This window comes from Dipodomys merriami, unplaced genomic scaffold (assembly GCF_024711535.1).
Source record: "Dipodomys merriami isolate MVZ:Mamm:240054 unplaced genomic scaffold, mDipMer1.0.p SCAF_3, whole genome shotgun sequence".
Lineage (NCBI taxonomy): Eukaryota > Metazoa > Chordata > Mammalia > Rodentia > Heteromyidae > Dipodomys > Dipodomys merriami.
In genome coordinates this window covers 99,869,784-99,891,333 of record NW_027204492.1, presented here as the reverse complement: position 1 = coordinate 99,891,333, position 21,550 = coordinate 99,869,784, and the positions used below count along the sequence as shown (strand labels likewise).

At 33.5% G+C, this 21,550-nt stretch overlaps 1 protein-coding gene across 9 annotated transcripts in view; it reads right to left on the bottom strand.

The window, feature by feature from the left end:
- The window catches only part of Dmd (dystrophin), a 2,040,854-nt gene that overhangs the window by 902,118 nt on the left and 1,117,186 nt on the right, over nt 1–21,550 (bottom strand). The gene's annotated exons all lie outside the window — the stretch shown is intronic.

The following is a 21,550-nucleotide window of genomic DNA, read 5'->3' as shown; positions in this document are numbered from 1 at the left end:
GTATTCTCTAAAGCTCTCTTGGCTTGTGGGTGATATTTCCCTCTAACAATACAACAATATACTTATGTGACAAATAGAATATTTGTCTGATAATTGGTAGAACACCTAGGAGAATGTTTATACACATCTTTTTCATGAAAATCAGCCTCAGATATGATGCTACATCTGGCTGATTAGGACTAATGTAGGAGCATGAGTAGAAAGTGATCATTTACTTCTCATTTTAGTCCTCAATAGTATGGATATTATGGGAAGAGTATGGCTTTCATTATAGTCTCACATATACTCTTTTCATTCTCAAAAGAGTCAAACTTTGTGAAGGGGTTTGCCTCATTTTGTTGTCTTTTTTGAATTAAAAAATTAATATTTTGTCAAACTTTACAATTTGAGTGAGTAAATGGCAGATAAGAATGCCAATATATTTAAATTTTGAAACCTACATTTCAAAAAAAAAGAAATAGAAGGTAAAGTAAAATAAAAATCACTTGGGGCTGAGAAGTGGTTTAGTGGTAGAGTCCATGCTGAGCATGCATGAAGCCCTGGGTTTGATTCCTCAGTACCACATAAAAGAAAAAAAGCCCAAAGTGGTGCTGTGGCTAAAGTGGTAGAATACTAGCCTTGAGCAAAAGAAGCTTAGGGACAGTGCCCAGGCCCTGACTTCAAGCCCTAGGACTGGCAAAAGAAAAGAAAAAAAAAAAGAAAAATCACTAAATATTATTTAGAGTTGCTTTGGTAGGATTATTGCCATTTTTATTCCATTAGTGGTAGAAGCCAACGTAGAAAATCTTAAGAATGGAGATTTTAAACAAGAGATGAAAAAGAAGATAGTATCAGTAAGCTAGGGAGGGAAAGCATAGTTTTGCAGCAGAAGTTTATATTTTAAATAATTTTTAAATGCAAAAGCAAATAGGTTTATTACATTCAGTAAATGTCCCTGTGGATCAACAACCTATTCTTTTCCTTACTCTAACTTGTTCTCTTTGCCACAGTACCTCTGGGAAATTGATCTGAACAGATGTTTTGGTTTCACATTAAATTTATAAATTATTTTGCATAATTCCCTAGCATCCGTCTATGGTAATATTCATAATGTCTCTTTGCTTTTTAAATAGCAAGAAAAATGAGCCAGAAGGCATAGTCAATAGTGTTTACTTAGTCAATAGTTCACTCATTGAAATATTTAGAGTTCATACATTTGTAAGATGACATAAAATAACAAACACGAACCACTCAATAATCACCATCTTGATTAATGCACTCTCCACATTGAGACTTTATATTTTTATGTGTCAAAATGGAGAAATAATTAACCTAATGTTTAAGTATTCTTATTTCTTAAGTCTTACTTTAATATTATAAACAATTGACTACTAATATATTTATGATTAATTGAATGCTTCTCTACATGGAAAATGGAAAGACAAATTTTATTTTACCTTACATTTTCTCAGGCTAACAAAAACATTTCAAGGTAAATTTATTCCTTGTTTTCATAGATAAAGAGAATTTAGCCTTGAGTTTAAAATACTATATAATTAAGCTTAAATTGAAGTTGATAATGACTAGTTACATATTCCAATACTGTTGAAAGAATATATTTTTAATATTTTTACCACAAAATGATAATTTGGTGATGTGATGGTATTAATTCACTTGACTGAATCTTGCTATAATAGATATATACATCAAACCATATTGTACCCAATGAAAAATAAATACACAAAAACCACAGTTGTATAAGTATCAAAATATTCTTCACATCATTACAGATACTTGGAAATATTCTGTCACATGTTATCTGGAATAAAAAGCTAAATATTTTCAACACGCAATACTATTTACTTGTATGGTATTTTTTTGTCTTCTCTGTTCCTTATCCCTTACCTATTATTAGTGAATATACATTGTTCTCCATTTGACATTTTCATCTACTCTCTCTGGAGAACAAAGATGAAGTAATTAAGAACTTTAAGCAGTTCTGCTTATATATACAATTATCATTTGTGAAGTATGATGCAGTGTCAGCTATTTTACACATATTAGCTAAATTAATATTTATAACAAATGTATTAGATACTCTTATGCACACCATACAAATGAAGAATATGAGCCAGGCGCCGGTGGCTCATGCCTCTAATCCTAGCTACTCAGGAGGCTGAGATCTGAGGATGGCGGTTCAAAGCCAGCCCGGGCAGGAAAGTCCGTGAGACTCTTTTTTTTGTTTTGTTTTTTATTTTTTTTTTTAATTTTGCTTTTTTTTGTGAACATACTGTACAGAGGGGTTACAATTACATGGGCAAGATAATGCGTACATTTCTTATCAAGCATTGCAGCCTCCTCCTTTGTTTACCCTTCACATCCCTTCCGTGAGGCTCTTATGTCCAATAAACCACTAGAAAGCAGAAAATGGCACTGTGGCTCAAGCGGTAGAGCACTCGCCTTGAGCTGAAGAGCACAGGGACAAAGCCCAAGCCCAGAGTTCAAGTCCCACGACCGACAAAAAAAAAAAAAAGAAGAATATGAGTCTTGTAAAGTTTAATATCTTGCCCAAGATCATATAGAAAATTAAATATGTATGTAAATACGGAAGCCATGTCCTTTCATACTGAAACCTTTGCTCTCGATGACCATTTCTTTCTTTCTTTCTTTCTTTCTTCCTTCCTTCCTTCCTTTCTTTCTTTCTTTCTTTCTTTCTTTCTTTCTTTCTTTCTTTCTTTCTTTCTTTCTTTCTTTCTTTTCTTAGAGCCAATTCTATTTATTATCATAAGGATCTTTAGCATTTACCAGACTACACGAACCAATTTTCTTCATGTTCCAATCTGGCTTCTTTGTGTCCCATATCTTGTCCTATATTGGTCTTTCATGCCAACTCATCCTTCCACAGACTACCATGTTTCATTATTTTAGTTGACTGATGTCTCTGCTGAGCTGTCACACTAAACCCCCTTTCCTAATAACTCTTTCTAAAACAATAGTTCCCCTTCTCCTTTATTCCAATTATTAGTTTTTTTAAACACAGGATGGTTTGCATGCTAGGCAAACAACTACTGAGCTACATCCCCAGCCTTTCATAAAACATATTAACTTTTATCCTGTCATTTGTTCATTTGGTTATTACTCCATCCTTCACTAAGGAAGGAATATTACTTTCTTTGTTGCTGTATACTTGGTATCTTAATCAGCACACAGCTGGTTAACAAATATTGGTAGAAGGAGAGTAAAACTGACTACTGGAGTTTATGTTAAATATTTTATATTTTTGTGTTCATACAAGTCTTCCTAATCAATGCCACCCCTTCTTTTGTTCTTCCACATTTCACCCTCTCTTGTTCCTACCTTGGATTACATGGCTCAAGTTTTTTTTTAACATAAGGTACATTGAATATAATGACTATGTTTTCTCTCCTAAGTATTCCTTCCTTTTATTAATTTGTTTGTGTAGATGCACTGAGTCCTGCATATGTTATCATTCATAGTTGCATTTTAGATCAAGCTTCCACATATAAGACTTTATATTTTCAAACCTATAAAATAGTCTCAGAATATAATCATACCATATGGACAGAGGCCCAGAGTATCACACATAGTATTGTTTTATAAAAGTATTCTAAACCATAAGAAAGATTGCTATTTTGAGAGTGTTTAAGCTCGATATTGAAGCTCTGGCAGGATAAACTAATGAACGAAGAAGAAAGTATGAGATATTTGAAGAAAAAAGAAACAAGGAAGATAGGATTGAGTAACATTTAAACCAGGAAGAGGAAAGCTGGGGACTGGTGGCAAAGGTCTAACTGGGACTTGAGACAAAAGAGCAGGCAGTCACTCTGTGCTCACAAAGAGGGATAATACTATATTCAACTGATTTACATATTTGCAACAAATTTCCAAAAACTTCTATTGTATCAAGAAAATACAATTGTGAAAAGTATTCACAAGCTTTTTTTGTTTGCTCTTGTTAGCCAAAGAGAGGTAAATTAATATTCACACAATCATAAATGCAGGGAAATGGGCATCAAAAAGGTAGCACTGGTAGGGACAAATATGCATTTATAGGGATAGCTGAACATATATTCACAGGTAGGAATATATACCTATATTATTACCAAGTGGAAATGATGTGACATGATTGATTAAAAAAGGCTTTCTAATAAATCACCAGGAAGCTGGTATTCAGAAGGGATGTGGTGGTGTCAAGGGGATAGTAGCAGAAAATGAAGAGAAGAGGGGGAGAATGAAGCACAGAATCCAATGTGCATCCTATAAAATTAAGTAGAATGAGAGAAGGGATGTGTACAAAGGAATGCATGAAAATGTTGAAAGAGGTGACATTGATCAAGATAGAGTGTATTCATTCACTGCTTTGCTATATGGCAACTCTTTTGTAAATTCCTTAAAGATAATAAAAAAGAAAAAAAATGAAAAGGTCTTCTGTACCCCAAGTTACAATGAAAAATGCTAAGTGATATATCCATTCATACTTTAAATATCCACAATACACCCTAGCAGTGGGGTATATGCAAGACCTAGAGTAGAAGTTATGGGTCAAAGTGATCTACAGTTCACATCAGGTACCAGGGAGTGTTTACACAGCTCCTTATATTTTTTCACCCTGGTAACTCAAAACTGTTGCTTGAATGAGCTAGAAAATGGAAGGTTTGGGGCTTTAGTGGTCAACAATTAATTTGGTAAAGTTCTACACTTGGATAGACTTGGAAAATGAGGAAGCACAGTTTTATTTCAGTAATGTGCTTTTATTCTTACTAAAGTATTTTGTATACCATATCCCATCAACAAGAAAATTCATTGATTCATTCTGAGTTGTAATCTGTATTTTGACATAAATAGGCAATATAACATGTTTCTCTATAGATTATGTCCTTTAAGCATTTAATTACCTTCTCACTTAAGTGTCTTTAACAAATAAAATTCTGACAGTTTCTTAATTAAAATACTATCCCACTTTCTGTTAAAATAATTATAGTACAAACAAAAGCACATCAGAGAAAATGACATATTTTAATAAATCAAATCTGCAATTCTAAACGAAATGTTTTTAGACTTGACTGTAGTATCATTACATCGTTTTTAAACTTGCACATGTCACATTTTATTTTGTAGGCTTAAATGAAATATTCTATGAATCTGTAACCAGTTTTTAAGGAGTTGCTGCATTCTTTAGAAAAACATAATTTATAAAAGCAGTCTCTTTCTGCCAAGAAGGAGGAAATCTTTTCTAAAAAAATATAGTTTACAAATCAATGTGCCTACTACTTAATTGGAAGTTTACTGCTATGTATGAGATTTATCTAAATCAAAATCATCTATGCTTAATTTATACCCAATATGATAATGCTAATAAACAAGAGGCTTGGATTAGCTGTTATACTAAAAAAATGTGCCATTAAACCTACTAAGTGTTCAATTACAGTACTCCTGTGAACGTTTCATAGTAAAGACAGAAATTATTGACTATAAATTCAAATCTTAAGCTCTATGAGGAATGGCTTCTTAGAGAAGTTACTCTAGAATCAGTAATATCATAAATTTTCAAGACAAATTAGATAGTTATGCTATTTAAAATGTTTTACCAGACACTATGTTGAAAACGAACTTTACAATTTCGGGGAGGGAAGAGAGGAGTTGGAGAGGTAGGGAGGGCAGAGATGTGAGCAGAAAAACAAAGGAGGAGGTTACAATGCGCTATAGGAAATTTACTCCTTACCTTACTAATGTGACTATACAATATCTGTACAATAACTGTACAATATCTTTACAATAAAAATATATATACTAAAAAAGTGTTTTCTATTTCCCTTTAAAACATTGGTTTCCTTTACAAATATAAGCTATATAAGTTTTCTAACAATTGAAAGAAAACTACACTGAATTTTTGGGTATCGTCCTAAGAAACTGTAAAAGAGCATGTTCATAGTCTCCTCTGATATATTTTCATGTATAAACAGCTTGGAAATTTGGGTTGAGATATTTAGAAACTGTTGATATTTAAATCCTAGCATAGCCATGCTAGGCATGTAGCACAGTGGTAGAGCCCTAGCTTAGCATTTATGAAGCACCTGGGGTCTGAGTCCCAGCATTATATAAACAGAAAAAAAGGAAGAATCAAATTCTAGTTTGAAAGTGAAGTGAGACAAAGCCTATCTGAAATACCTTCATTTGCTTATTTCTATGACCAAGGAACAGCAGTTAATAGTATCATGTATAGTTCTGGTGAAAATATGAAAGACAAGAATGCTAATGGTATCTGACATTTAGGGCACAGACTGGGATCTTTATTCCAAGAAAATCCCTCTCTCTCTACTATAAATGAAATCTAGGTGGGAGGTATAAGCAGACCTTGCTTTTTAATGACTAGATTTCTGTATCATAGGAGACTATTCTATAAGGCCATCTTTTTATCATAATAGTATCCTTTTTAGAATATTTGGGGAAATGCTGGGAAACTGGTTTTGGGAAACTAATCTCTGGCAGCAATATGTTCTGTAAGCACAGCATGGTAATATTAAAAAAAATGGCAGAGGACCTAGAAAACCACCTTTTGCACCCAGGCAGCCGTCTCAACATCAAACTTTATATTACAAGCTGAGAAAAATTTATTTATTGAATCACTAATCTTAAGGTACATTTTACTTATGGAACTTAACAATATAAGGCAACAATATTCCTCCTCAAGCTCTTATATACATAAACCAAGCTTCATATTTGATCTCTATTCCTACAGACCTCAATTGAATCATAAAAATGGAGGAAACACTTTAACTTTAGTTTCTTGATTACATGATCATTTCATTTTATCACTCTCCTATTTAAAATTGATTGGCCTTTCTTATCTAATCACCAAGTGACTTTTTTCTGTGATATTTTCCTTTTATTTCCCAGTTGATTTTTTTGGTCTTCTTACTTAGATGATAGGAATAGAACAAGGTCCAAAAGGAGAAGAATGGTTACTATGGAATTATGTTAAAATGTGGCATGAATATAATTTATTCATCATCAAAAATCAATAGCATTATACTGGTGCATAGAAATATGTTTATTAGTTTAATCAGGTCATTGAGAAACCTGCTTGAAATTAAGTGGGAAGGTGGGACCAACAACAAATAAGTTTTACAACAGAGTATACTGAAATAAATCAAGGGCAGACATTAATTGGAAATGGATGACAGCTGTAGATCCAAATATCTGCAGTGCCTTGAACAGCAGTAGATAAACTGTAATTGACATGAGTCCTTTAATTATGCACTGAAGCTTGTCTCCAGTAACACATTATTGCTCTGGAATGAAAACAAACCACAAAAGGAGAGTTGGAATGCCTTCCTCTCAATTAAATAATATGTGAAGACTTATGTAATAAGAAAGATTCATTAATGTGAGTTTAACTTCCTAAAGAATTTCCCCCTTTTATCTTAGCTAGTCTAGCTCCACTACCAGAGTTATCTTCCCAAAATAGTTTAAGAACTTGCTTAATTGGAAAGGATGAAATGGACCATCAAATACAAAAAGGGATAATAGTTGGAATCAAGCACTCTTGAGTTTTATTGTTAAATGGAGCATAATGATCAATGAATCTAATTGGATATCAAATAAAGAATTCTCTGTATATCTGTCTCTTGGTCTCTCTGTCTAAAATTTGGGGTTGGATAATTTTTCCTCACTACTTTATTTATCTCACAACACAAGGAAAACTACTAGGAGGAATCTATTCCATAGTGTGTGGAAGCACTCCTGTTTACAAAGTCTATGTTTTGGTCATGTTGAGTTTTTTGTAAATCAATACTAAATTTCTTTCTCAAAACTGTACAAGGGAACTGTAATCTTAGCTACTTTGGAGGATGAGATATGAGGATCTTGCTTCAAAACCAGACTGGACAGGAAAAATCCATGAGAGTCATCTCCAATTAACTACAAAAAGCCAGGAGTATTCCTGTGGCTCAAATTGTAAATGTTAGCTTTAAGCAACAAAACTCAGGGACAGTGCCCAGGGGTTGAGTTCAAGTCCCAGGACCAGCACAAAAATGTGTAAAGAAAAAAAATGTGATTTTTCACCTCTCTGTTCTTAAATATGGCTGTCAAAACTATCAGATCTGGATCAGTCTGTGTTCTATTAAGAGAGAGGCTTGTCTCAATTCCAAAATCCACTCCTCTTTTTTTTAATTTTATTTTTTTATTGTGAAAATACTGTACAGAAGGGTTACAATTACATGGGCAAGATAATTAGTACATTTATTATCAAGCATTGTAGCCTCCTCCTTTGTTTCCCCTTCCCATCCCTTCCCATCCTCCCCCCACCCCTCACCAAATCCTCTCCGCCCCCCCCCCAATCCCACTCTTCTTTTCTGAACAGGATCTTAACTATTAAAACTATGCCTTTGTTCCTTCTGCCAGAAGCCTTACATCTTCTAAGCATCTTTGAAGCCTCATCTTTTAATATTTGGTTTTAATGGAATTTCCCCATGCATTTCTCCTTAATTGTGCCTGTAGTAGCATCCTCACTTACTTTTCTGCATTTATAAATTATATTTTATTCTCCATAAATTATTTACTATTTGCTCCATATGCCTCTCCCCAGTTCTAAACACCCATTGAATAAAGGATCTCAATCTCTTCTAAGAATATTTATTTGCTTACTTATGATACTAGGGATTGAACTTTAACAAACTTTATGCTTGCTAGGCAGGTACTCTACCACTTGATCCACATGTCTAGTCCCAATACTGTTGTTTCTTTTCTTTTATTTATTTTAAAAAGCTGTGTGCCTGAGCTAAAAAAACTGAATTAAACAAAGGGAAATGATTATTTATGTCCATCAGACTTCTAAATTAATGTGTAACAAGCTATCACTAGCATATATATTCATAATCAAGTATAGGATGTATATATACACATGTGTGTTTGTGTAGGCAAGGGAGTTGAGGGATAAACAAAATGAAACCAAAGAGATAGTTGTGTTTTTATTTAAAAAGAAACTAATGGACCTGTATCCTTTGGAAATGATTTCTCCTGAAAGAATTCATGGCAAGTGTTTGCTAAATCTAGAATCAGCTTGTTTCTTGCTGATTTGCTTACACATCCCTGAGGTCTCATATAAGACAGTGCTGATACCATGTAAATGGCCTGTAGAAGATTGGACTTCTGGCAAGAACAATTTTTCACTCTTCTCACTACTTCTCTATGTAAGGGGAATGCAACAGTGCTATGTAGGCTATAATGCACCACCTATGAGAAAGAGACAGAGAGAGAGAGAGAAAGAGAGAGACAGAGACAGAGACTAAAAGACAAAGAAAATAAGCCAGAGATAAAAGAAGATATTTTTCTCTACTTCTGAAATATAGTCACTTTGTGTAAAAACACTTAGAAAGAACTTTAAAAGAAAGCTATCTATGGCAAAAATATTGCTATTTTAAAAGCACAAAAAGGCAACCTCACACAGTAGGGAAAAAACCCATTGATGTAGGAGCCTGAGTTGCCTGCATTTTATCTCAGAGCTAATATCAAGAAGCTGCTTTTTGGCAAAATCATTCAACATTTATCAGATTTAACCTTGTCATCTATAAAATGAAAAATTTAGACTAGAGGACAACTAAAGTTTCTTCTAACTCTAAAAATCCAAAGGCTCTTTATTCTGAAAAATAAACAGAATAAATCCCTTTATATTTAAGAAAAAAATCTCAAACGCATATTGTCTGCTGAGCAAAACTAAGGATATTTTCAAAACAATGGAGGAATTCCATTTACCAATTTGAAAACAATATTTAAAGAAGTAAATGATGTAATGCAAGTGTAAAGTAAATGTAGATACAAAGTATAAGAAATTTCCCACTCATTTTTGGAACATCAAATTTCATCTTTAAGGCAAAAGAAGAGCTCACAATTATAAAGAATTTCTTTGCCAGACTGCAGTAAAAGCACTGATTTTTCTAACAAACAGAGAATCCCAGTATCATGACATTTTGGAATCTAAGAAGTTCCATCTGTTTAAGTCCTCAAACCTCAGTTTTCCTGTCTTAAGAACAAAGAAGTCAGAGTACAGGCCCCACGACTGGACCCCCCCCCCAAAAAAAAAAGAACAAAGAAGTTTGAAGTAATGATAGGAAAAGTTACCTCTTGTTGAAATGTCCTTACATTAAATCATCTCGTTTTTAGCCTGATAGTTCACTTATTGATTTGAACAACTAAATAAAAAAATTCATTTCCTTTAAAGAATGTTGTTGTAGTTTAAAATTGTCATGATGATTAAAATTATTAACTCGTGCTGGACACTAGTGGCTCATGCCTGTAATCCTAGCTACTCAGGAGGCTGATAACTGAGGATCATGGTTCAAAGCTAGCCCAAACAGGAAAGTCCGTGAGTTTCTGATCTCCAATAAACCACCAGAAAACCAGAAGTGGCGCTGTGGCTCAAGTGGTAGAGCACTAGCCTTGAACTGAATAGCTGAGGGACAGCCCAGGCCCAGAGTTCAAGCCCCATGACCACCACCAACAACAACACAAAGTATATGTGTGTGTGTGTGTGTGTGTGTGTGTGTGTGTGTGTGTGTGTGTGTGTGTGTGTGTGTGTGTGTAAAATGAACTTGTGTTTATAGGTTCCACCTACCAACCACTAGTGAGAATAATGTCCTTGCCATTTTCATCACCAAAGAACTAGGGAAAGAAGTATAATTAAATCCAAGGGTAGTGGAAGGAAATAGATTAGGGCAAAAATAAGTAAAAACCCCTAGAAAAAAAATAGGAAAGTCAACAAAACAGAGTTGATTTTTTTTTTAAAGCAAAGGTCAACAATATTGATAAACATTTACCTAGATTCACTAATAATTTTCAAAAAATAATCAGAATAGTAAAAGGTTGTTTCAAATATTTTCCTGTCTATGGTGGTTTTGAACTTCATACCTCAGATCTCAGCTTCATGGGTAGCCAGGATTATAGGAGTGAGCCACCAGTGCTCAGCTGTATCCACATTTTTAAAGCATTAACACCAGATTTCTCAGATGCAAAGAGCAGGCAATACTTTCAATCTCATTAAAATGATCTCATTTTTATTTTAAATTGTTAAAAATGTGTGGTAAACAAAAAAACATCATAAAAAAGAAAAAAAATAACTTTTTTTCTCAACACATTGGCTTCTTTGTTGTGGCGTGTAAGTTATTGCATACCAAATGAATAGAAGATGGAATTCCTGACACTGTAGGAACCCATGAATAGGTTGAGAGATTATGTACAATTTTTAAAGAGAGTAGAAGAAATAGAAATATGTATATTAAGAAAGAATAAAAATCCAGAAAAATAAAACAATCTGAGGTATACCATATAACATCTTGTAATTAGCTGAACTAAACATTACTTAATTTTAAAGGTTGTATATTAAATAGATGAGTATGCAGTAGAATAGTTATTCCAAGTTTTCTTTTAGGGCAAGATGAATTTTATAGGGATTTAAATAGCAATGGAGATGAAGGAGAAACAAGGAGGCCATTTGGACAATAGTTATAGGGAAGGGAAAATAAAGAACAGAAAGTGTCCAACATGTACATACAAAAGAGAAAGAATATAGAGCTGAGGATTCATTCAAGGTTAGGGAAAGTGATAAGACTGAATGTTCAAATTGCTATAGGACCTTCAATATAAATGTGATATTATCAGTTTTCAAAGAGTTTTAATAAGATGGGTTTTTAAATAGCCATGGACATCTAAGAATAGGAAAATAAAGAATTCTTGGTGATACTACACTATAAATTTATATATTATCCATCAGGGCTATGCCAAAGGAGAAAGAAATAAGTAGTTTGGAATTTGTCTTCAATTTGTGCTATTTTTCTCCATTTGCAAAAGTTGACCTGCCTATTCAAAGGCCACATCTATCAGATCCACTGATTATTTGCATGGTTATATAATTCGAGGGTCAATTACATTCATGGGCTAATTTCTTTTCATTGGGTTCACTGATGACCCAAGAAAATTTAAATGGTGACACAGGACTGTAAATGCTTTGCAGTATTATAAAGCTCCTTCAAGAAATTAGAATGCTTAAGTGAACATTGTACTCTATCCCAAATCAGGGGGAAACTGAATTTTTGGATGATCACATTTTAGTTAAGAGACCTATTTTAAGAGGTGTTTGAATGAATCCTCGATCTTTTTTTTGATTGGAAAACCTTGCCTTCCACAGCTAGCAGAAATTTAGTGACCAGTTTATGGGAAAATTCATCTATAATATCCTTGCTCTCACTTTACCATACCATCCTCATCTGAAGCACAAAAGAACAAAGGGCGAATTGTAAGTAGGAATCCCAGTTGTCTGCTTCCTTCAGTGTTATTTTTCCATGTTTGAGAAATAGGATAAAGTCCCATTAACCTGAAAGTAAGAACACCCTCTAGAACACATAGTTAATTGGAATTAGTTCTTTTTAACAGGAAGTAAATTCTATCTCAGCAATTCTAGAGAGTTCAGTGTGAAAGATGACTTTAATCAAACTATCTGTAGGATTTGACAGATTAAACTAAGTGAAGGAAAAAGACAATATGTAAATGATCAAAATCTAGTCTTTCCATTCATCATTTTCTTACCTTTAGATTTTTAGGTTTGAGGCTGAAATACTTGTGTTATCCTGGGACATGGACTGGACACTGTCCCTGAATTTTTTTTTTTTTTTTTGCTCATGGGTAGTGCTCTACTACTTGAGCTACAGTTCTACTTCTGGCTTTTTTGTAGTTTATTGGATATAAAAGTCTCACAGATGTTCCTGCCTGGAAGGTTTTGAACAGCAATCCTGAGATCTCAGCCTTTTGAGTAGCAGGAGTGAGCCAGCAGTACCAAAATATTAAATACTTTTAAAATACTTTTAGAGTAAGGAAGAAAAAAAACACAAAATTTTGCAGTGGTTAAAAACTTTGACTTGGATACATATCCTGACTGGACCATATATAGTAGCTGAGTCAGCCAAGTAAAATCTCATAGCCTCTCCAGTTTCTTCATCTATAGGAATAGCAAAGCTCATCTTATCACTGTCTCTGACATGTAGTAAGTCCTCAATAAAATTCAGTTATTTATATGAGGAAAATTGTGTTTTGTTTTTCTAGATAAAGTCCCACTATGTAGCCCAGATTTGCCTGGAACTCACCATTCACCTATGTCAACCTCTTGGGTGCTAAGATCAGAGGTGTGTAAAGCCATTCTCAGATCTTAAGTTTTTCAAACTGCTTCTCTACATTTTCCCTGGAAGGTCTGGAGCTTATAAAGAACTATAAATCCCGTCTGTAGCAGATTAAGATTTATAATTTACTAGGGCTATTTATTTATTTCCAGGTACATCAAAATGAGTATCGCAGCCGGGCACCAGGGACTCATGCCTGTAATTCTAGCTACTCAGGAGGCTGAGATCTGAGGATCACGGTTCAAAGCCAGCCCAGGCAGGAAACTCCATAAGACTCTTATCACCAATAAACCACTAAAAAACCGGAAGTGGCGTTGCGTGGCTCAAGCGGTAGAGCGCAGGGACAGTGCCCAGGCCCAGAGTTCAAGCCCCATGACCGACAAAAAAAAAAAAAGTATCATATTATCAAAGTACCTAACAGGAGAGACATGAGCCTGGCTAGTACTTGTTTGATTACTATTCTGTACATATTTAGTTTGTTCCTGCACTGGTTTTCCCAATTTTAAAGACTGGTATTTACCATGTTTTCCTGTACACGTGAGCTCCTATTCCTCATCTTGGCTACTGAACTCTAATTTGTCTCAATACAATGACAAGAAACTATGGAGTATAATTCATAGTTTTTAAAAGTGTTAAAATTTGATTAAACTTGTCACTCAACAAGTGAATTTCATCAAACATTCCACTGAGTATGAAACAAATATTTACTTTTACATCGATACAAATTCACTCTGTGACATGACCTATCACATATTTTTACATTACAAAACCCCTAAGTAGAGATGGTCCAATTGACCCATTGTATAGTAAGTATAAATTAGATAATGTATTTAGATAAATGGTGCCTAGATTTGTGACATCTTTAGTATTATTGAAAAGTTTTAAAGTTTATATGTGGAAAATCATGCATTTCCTAATCTCTTTTATCTCTCACCTTGCTGTGTGATTGTTTTCTGGTACTAAGGTGTGATCTCAGGACCTTGTTCTCACTAGGCTTTTCTTGTTCAAATCTGGCACCCTACCACTCCAGTTACAACTGTAGCCCTAGTTGTAATTCAACTAGGCTGGTTAATTGCAGGTAAAATCTCATGGACTTTTCTTCTCAGGCTGTCTTTGAACTGCAATCCTCTTAGCTTCCTGGATAACTAGGATTACAGGTGTGGGACACAATATTGGGAATACTTTGAAATCACCAAATAATTCTAAATTGTTGGATAATTATGGCTATCAAAAGACCTATATTAATTTAAACTCTGGCATATATTAAACCAGGAAGTTACTTAAATAGGTCTGCCCCTCTTCCATTTTTCACAGTGTCTTAAAGAATGATGTTTGTTTAGTTATCCCTCATGCACTTTTCTTTAGACCAAGTGTGGGAAATTACTGCATATATATATGTCAAGGTCTCTGTATGTATATATGAGTGTAACTGTGTGTGTATAGGGTGAGCTAAAAAGCAAATGGAATAAATTATTACAAGTTTCCTGCCCAAATTCTTCTATAGTCCAGGCCACCCATTCTTAAAAGACAGCTTAGGCATTTATCTTCTTTTTCCAGCCAAGGGGGGAAAAGCTTATGCTTTTTATTTGCTTCTTGTAGATAATTAAAATTTTATTATTCACACTAGTATGCTATTGATGCTTTGACTGATCCTTTAAACATCTGGCTCACTGCTTAAAATGCATGGAGTGCACTGGTGTCAACCCGTGCTGATAATCAGAGGACCTTCAATTAAGTACCTACAAAGCAACCAATGATAAACATGAAAAAAGATGGTACAAGTTTGCCAAAGAATTCTTTTATAGTCTGATTCTCAAAAGCAATTAGAATCACTTCTTTTGGCCTTGGAATTAATGAATTTTCATTGAAATTTGAATTTCAAATGATTCCAAGGATATCAAACTTGAGAAGTTGAGCTGATTGTCTACATAATAAATCACACCACAGGAACATGTCAAAAAGACTAATGCAAGTTCTTTCCCATCTACAGTTTTGTTTCTCCTTGTCAGTGTTATGTGAATGTATATAATTGCTTTCGTTTCCTAGAAGCAACTATGAGCAAAATCCACTGCTCATAAACTCTGTTCCTTGCTGATCAGAATTTTTCAAATTATAGTTCCAAGGCTGACTGAAACCAATCTTAGTACGTTCAAAAGTTTTGCTTTAATATTTGAGTATGATGTGAATTAGTTTTATTTACTTACATTAGTTATGGGGGGTTCTTTGTTAACTTTTCACACATGTTTACATTAAATTCCAATTAATTTTATTCCTTCTATCACTCAGAAGATCCTTATCCCCTTTCTCAAAATATTTCATCAGGTTTTATTGTTTTCATAGTTGCAAACAATCAATTTGACAGTATTCAATATGCTTCATTTTCCTTGTTTGTCCAATCTCTTGTGATGTGGTTTTTAAAAGATTACTACAGTTACTTTATTCACATTATGCTACTTTCCCCAAATTAGGAAAACCCAAATTTAACATTAAATTAACAACATAAATATTTAAAAACACTGTGTGTGCTTGTATATGTGTGCATGAAGCAAGTACAACTGACCCATGGATTCACCCATGAATGCAACCATGCACAATAAAAAACATGTAGTAATGATTGTATCTATACTGAGAACATATGGTTTTCCTGTCTTTACTCCTTTACAGACACATAGCATTTTCAATGTGTCAGTTGTTAATTAGCTTAGAGTAAATATATACATATATATATACATATATATATATGTTACATGCAAATACCATGACATTTTATAGAAAAAAATTTGAGCCTCTGTCGATATTGACTTTGATATTTATAGTGAGGGAGGATAAGTTCCTGGAACTAATCCCTCATGTATACTCAGAACAACTATTTTCATTATGGAATATAAAGAAATTTGATTATAAAAGGTACTAAATGTCCTGTCATTAAAAACAATCTGACTATCTTAGACGGTAATAAAATTGTGTGACAAAATAGTCAACTGAGTAATGTTCACAACCAAATAGTCTGCTGCAAGGGTTGAATGTTTTAATCATGAATTAAGAAATTAAAATAGTAAATATTAAATAGTCAATAATATTACATATTAAAATAGTAACAAAATAGATGGCAAGTTCTAGGCTATATGTTGATTACTCTTTTCCTCATTCTGACAAAAACTGTATTTCTTTACTTAATAGAGTGAATTATCTTTGTAAAAAATAATTTAAACAGTCTAGAGAAAAAAAAAATCCTAAAGGTGACATATCGAAATCAAGCAACCATGACGGACTCTCCTTAATTTTCACTATAAGATGTTTTTTTTTTCTGCCACATTTCTCTTTGTGTGTTTGGCTTGAATCAGATGAAGAGAAGTACCATCAATGGTTTCTTTACACTGTTCCCTGCTGTTTCCATGCATTTTCAGCTTGTATAAGAGTCAGAGCCTAGGGGAAACATACTATACAATATTTATTCATTCATCTATCTTTTCTAGCCCAGTATTTCTATAAAAATATTACGAGAGTGCAGGCATATACACATATATGCAATATTAAATAAAAATAGAAGCTTGTAGGTTTAGGATGTGTTTACTAACAAAGAAGGATCAAAAGTTGCAAAATGGAAATCAAACTGTCTCAATGACCAATTGATTCATCCCATTATTATATGTTTACATATCTCATTAAAAATAATAGGTACCTATATTGCTTATCTTTCAGTACTTCAGGCATTTCTGTTGCCTGCCTTCCTACATTTTGGGTTGACATACCTGCAATACATACTGACAACTTAAATATATTCTGTTATACTGACCTTGATGTCTATCCTTATCTCATTCTGATTTTCACAATTGAGACCTAGAGCCCATTTGAAAAATGTTACCATTTCTGCAGCTGTGAGCAATGTCTTCCTGTCTTTTCTTTCTATTGTATACATTACAGAGTCCTCTATAGTTGAGTGAATAATATTCAAAAATAGTAAATATTCCTTTGGGATGAATTAATTTGCTTATGATATATATGGTAAGAGTGATTTCTTTTGTAGATTCAAGTTAATACTGATATCTTTTATGATCTATAATGTATCGGTGTAATATTAGCAATGGACAATTAACAATATAGCCTTTAGAAAGTGAGAAACTCAATACACAAATGGATGCAAAAAGGGATCTTCTTGACTATATTCAAATGGAAAACTGGGAAATGTAGGTCTTAAATAAAAATTCTTATAGGCTGAAAGACAATGAAGTTAAATTGAACACATGATCATGGCTTGGGGTGATTATTTTAGAGTTCGCTAACAATTTTCAACATGAATATGATTTTCTCCATGCAAACAAGAAGAAGTCATATTTTCAGGTAGAGAAATATATTTTTAATCTTTTTAAAAGACTATCAAAATCTATAACCATTAAAAATAAAAAAGATCATTTAAATGGGAAAAAAAAGACTAATCAGTCTTTTTCAAAGCAGGCAAAACCTCTGGAATGATTCAATAAAAACAATTCTTTTGCTGGGTGCCAATGCCTTACGCCTGTAATCCTAGCTACTCAGGAGGCTGAGATCTGAGGATCACAGTTCAAAGCCAACCCAGGGAAGGAAAGTCCATGGAATTAGAAAACTGGAAGTGGCTCTGTGGCTCAAGTGGTAGCCTTGAGCTCAAAAGCTGAGGGACAGTGCCCAGGCCCAGAGTTCAAGCCCCCAAACTGACAAAAAAGAAATTCTCTTTTTAATTAAATTTTATAACATTTGATACTTTTTTCTAACCTTACATATTCATGTAACATCTTGATAGGATTTTAAACAAGTTCAGTCTCCAACTGAAATACAATTTTAGGAGATTAAAAAAAAAACTACTTTCAAAATCTAATCTTGGAAACTGCCTACTTAATTCTATGATTAGCAATATAATTTCACCATAAGTTTGAAGAGGTAGACTAATAAATCCATATCTAAATGGAAAGTAACACTAGATACACAGCTACACTTTCATAAACTCAAAATTGAGATGCATTGACCTGAAAGTTGAATAGACTATTCATAATCATATTATGCAGAGGAAATTTAGTTCTTTAGTCATTTTGGAAAAGAGTCATAGCAAAGTTTTTATCATGAAATAATTGAGTTAATTATCTGAAATATTAGAAATTTAGAGAATAATATTATAGTTTTGGTGATATCAAACTCCAGTACCTAAACTAACTGTAGTCTTTATTAAAATTATGTTTAATTAATATTGATGATGGCATAATCATTTAATAAAATATTATCAATTTTAAAGATAATTTTATATTTATACTATTTCAGATATACATTTTCATGGTAGACAAGAATGTTGAATGAGTACAATAAAATATCTCAGTATCAATATATTTGTGCATAACTACTTTTCAGAAGGAGTAGAAATTGTTCTCCCTCTATTCACACAAATTTTATCTATATTATATATAAATTTTCAATGATTTTACATAGCATATCTTGGTAATTTTTATATGAAGCAGTAAAATTTCAACAAAGTATTTAAGTATGGCGATGGATTAATGACTGCATAGAATTTCCCTTAATTTTATTTCATGAAATTAGCCTTCACATGGTATGGACAATCTGTGTGTATCCAATTGACTTCTCAGGGTACATTTTGCTTTAGTTCAAGGGAATAATGACCTTTCACTCCAACATAAATATAGGACCAATAAATATTGTTCTTCTGAATTTGACATCCTTGGAAGCAAGAACACCAAGCAAAACATTGATTCATTTCTTTTTCTAATTTTAGGTTGAAGGATAATATGCCAAGATGGAAAATATATGAATATATATAACTATATATATGAATATATGTGTATATAGCTATATATATAAAACTCTCTCTATATAGTTATATATAGTTACTTATACAGTCAGCATCAAGACAGTAAGTTGCTCCACAGGTAAAGAAAGGGAAGGAAGACAGGAGAATGGAAAGGGGATCCAAAGTAGTGAATGAGCAGGCATTCTAGATCACAATGTTGTGATTTAGAGCAAGTGAACAAAATTTGTTCATCAAAGAACTTGTAATTATGTATGTGACTTGGATAGCTGGGAACCAGAAGAGTCCTATCTTTTCTCACCTACACTGAGCCTGCTATGGTGTTATAGGTTGGTTCTCAAATGTCTCTGAATGGCTGATAAGTTAGAGGCTTGGTTCCCAACTTGCTACAACTGGGTTATGGTAGAATTTTAAGAGATGGGGCCTAGTGAGAGGTTTGAGTTCTGGGGACAATCCCTCAAAGAGAACAGTGGTATAACAGTCTTTTCCTCTCTTCCCTCTTCCCTGTCATGAAGGAAGCAAGATTTTTATTATTTCTTTTTATTGTTTTCTTTGAGGCAGGGTTTATTTATTTAACCCAGGCTGGCTTTGAGTTTATGATCCTCCTGCATGCTGGGATTATAGGCATACACTATTATATCTGACTGAAGTGCGATGTTTGCAACACACTGCCACTGTGATAAACTGCCTTGCCAACACTCAAAAGTAAGAGGACCAATGGACAATGGAATGAGCCTTCCAAAACTACCGTCTCCACAAATGTTTGCTCCATATAAGTTGTTTCAGATATTTTGTTAGAGTAATAAAATATCTATTGACAAATAAAATGAGACACCTAGTAGATCAGAGCTTTAGAAATTGACACTAACTAGTTAATACACCATGTAAGCATTTTGGGATGACAATACAAGGAGATACTATTTATTACCATTAGTATTGCAGTCTCTATAAGATATTTTACTTGATATATATGAGGTACCATGTTGTACTTCAATATACACATTCCTATGCAATAATGAACAAAATAATCTAGTGACAAGAATTTCAATTTTTAACTTTTTCAAAAAGTCTTTCTAACTAGAAACATATGTATTTTGTAAATGAGGTTCCAGAAGTACACATGTTTATTGTGAACTTTCTTGGTTAATAAGTTTTTGAGTCCTATTCCAGTACAGTTCTAAGTATTTCTTAATTTCTTATGTACTTTTTCTAATTAATGCCTCAAATAAATTGTAATCATTGTAGAATCACCTGGGATGTGGCAACTAATGAACATCCGGGTGCCGGTGGCTCACGCCTGTAATCCTAGCTACTCAGGAGGCTGAGATCTGAGGATTGTGGTCAATGCCAGCCCGGGAAGGAAAGTTTGTGAGACTCTTATCTCCAATAAACCACTAGAAAATCAGAAGTGGCGCTGTGGCTCAAGCGGTAGAGCACTCGCCTTGAGCTGAAGAGCATAGGACAGCGCCCAAGCCCAGAGTCCAGAGTTCAAACCCCACGACTGACCCCCCCCCCCAAAATAAGTAGTTCACTGATAGGAGTAAATTTGACTTGGGAACATTGTGGACATGCTTACAAATATCACAATGAACCCACCTTATACAACCAATATATACTATTAAAAATTTTAGCCTAAGGCAAGATTTTTGATGACTTTCCAAAATTTTCAGTACTTTAGTAACTTCTGACTAGAAACCTAAGAATGTATTTAAAATATTAAAATCATTACTTAAAATTAAAAAATATTAAAAATATTGGAGAAAGAATCTCTTGTAGCAATACCATTTTAACACCTACCTTTATTATTTTAGAGCCTTGCCATTTCCTACTTTTGCATTAATGAGATTCTGTGTTTTATACTTAGCAAAGTACCATGATGACAGCCTGTGAAGTAGACAGGGCTGCTACTGTTCATGTTCTTGTGACAAAAAGGTCTGGAATTCTCCCAAGATCAACCAAGAAATAAATGACCCAGTCAGGGCTGAATTTGATGGTCTGACAGAAACAGAGCAGAAGGCCAGTCTGTTAAATTCATATTTTACAAAACTGTACTCATTATTTCATTTCATATTTCTTAAGCAAGGATCCAAGATGAATTGAGATTTTTGAAGGGGCGAAAGCAACCCTATTAGCTCCTTGGCCAGTATTCCTGACTCTGAGAAGTAGATTGTTGATTTCCCTAATTGGCAAAATGCAGCAGTTTTTCAGTCCCTCAGTGAAAGTTACTTAGGAAAGAACATTAATTCTTTGGATTCACTAGGGTGTCATTTGGCAAATTACTCTATGTGAGCAATAAATCAGTTTGAAGATGTCATGAGAAATTCTCTAGGTTTATTCTGTTGCATCCTAGTAAGTAAAAATCTTACTATATTAAATAAAAAGATACACATACTCTTGCTGTATAAACATTGTGATTGCAAAATTGTATATGAACTGTTATTTCATAATAGTTTCTTCTTTTTGAATGGTTGCTTACATATACCTAGTATGTATGTATATTTTAAATTATGGCACAAATCCCTGGATAACACATGAAATTCAATCATTCCGTGTGCAAACTAAATAGATTTAGTGCTTCTAATCTGTGATCTGT